The sequence below is a fragment of the Cheilinus undulatus genome, linkage group 13 (assembly GCF_018320785.1).
Source record: "Cheilinus undulatus linkage group 13, ASM1832078v1, whole genome shotgun sequence".
In the NCBI taxonomy this organism is placed as follows: domain Eukaryota; kingdom Metazoa; phylum Chordata; class Actinopteri; order Labriformes; family Labridae; genus Cheilinus; species Cheilinus undulatus.
The window spans coordinates 35,945,051-35,946,593 of record NC_054877.1 but is presented as its reverse complement, the minus strand read 5'-3'; positions in this window follow the sequence as shown (position 1 = coordinate 35,946,593).

Genomic DNA, 1,543 nt, shown 5'->3' with positions numbered 1-1,543 from the left:
GAGACAGCGAGGTTGTTGCGCAGTTCAAACTGGCCGTACGTTAGGGGCGCTTGATTCATAGCCTTTCAACACCCGAATGGGTGGAGCTTCTTCTAGTGATGCGTCAAAATAGGGTAAAGGGTGTTTAAATCTGCCTTAATAAACTAAAGAATTTCAGTAGTTACGGCTTGTTTTGAGAAAAATAGTCTGACATATAGTAATCAATGTGAGAGTCAAGAGTCACCGAGGTGTCGTGCTGAGTGATTGACACACTGGAGCCCTTTTCTAAAGGCTGACGTAAAATGTACCCTGGATGTAAAAAAAAAAGACATAATCATAAAGTCAAGTTTTTTAAATTTAGTTTTAAATATTCCCAGGCTTTACGTTTGAGACTTTAATGATTAATAATACCCTACAATCACTCGAGGTTGATGAAGAATAACTATTATTGCAGTAAGTTGTCGATCGATCTAAATGCCTACGTTCTGCAGTTTTTCTGCATTAAATAATTTTATAAATAGAAAGTTCCTAGTCATTTACGCCCCTAAGAATAGCTTATGAGAACATAAATCATACAGGATAAGATGTGTTAATATTCTGTTTGTTTCAATTAGATGAATATTTAATTTTATCTAAGAGTTAAACATGCCTACATTTGTTGAGCAAAATCTATCTGACTCTTCGTCAAATATGATAATCGTCATGTGTGTGACTTGGGGAAACCTGTTCATGTACGGACCTTAATATTTGATAATTCAGTACAAGATGTACGACTCTGAAAAAAGATGTCAACAGTGAAACAGCACAGACACCGCTCCCCTGTCTCTTCTTGCTCCACTGCAGACACTAAGTGCAACGAGGGCTTATGGTTGCACAGCTCCCCCTTGAGGTCAAACACTGCTGCAGTGACAGTGCTGAATTCTTGTATCCTCTGAAAAGGCAATGCGAGCCAATAAAGTAGGCTAGTCCTTCAGTAGATCGTACTTTTATTTCTTCCTGCAGTTAAGAGTTTTGTATTTTGCTGTGATTTAAACTAGAGTTTCTCACAAACTCCTAAAATAGCCCAGCTAATGTACAAAGTACATAATAACCTAGTGTGCTGTGGTATTCTGAGGCTGTTTGAAGTCACAGAAAGCCGATATGAACTCAAGGGAACAGGTGTTTAAAAAAATCAAGACAAGAACAAATATAAAGCAGAGATGTGTTTCTGCCACTCATGCCTCACAAATATCACCGTAAAATAGGTGGGATAGGATCCTGCCTTAAACTATAACTTAATGTCCATTCTTCAGGAATGCTTGATTTTGTTTCTTGATTTTGTTTTGAGTGTAACAAAAAAAGCTCTGTGAATGGATGCATCTTATATGACAGATTCACTGAGTAGACATGCTGAAATGACTGCAGAAATTAGATGTAGAAACAAAGGTATTGTGCAGTTTCTGACTAGTGGCTGCTTGGAGATCACTCCGCCACCAGATGTCACTGTTGTTCCTAAAAGTAAAAAATGAATCAGCATAAATGGAAAGAAAGTCATTCTATGGGGCCAATTTTATGGACTAGAAGT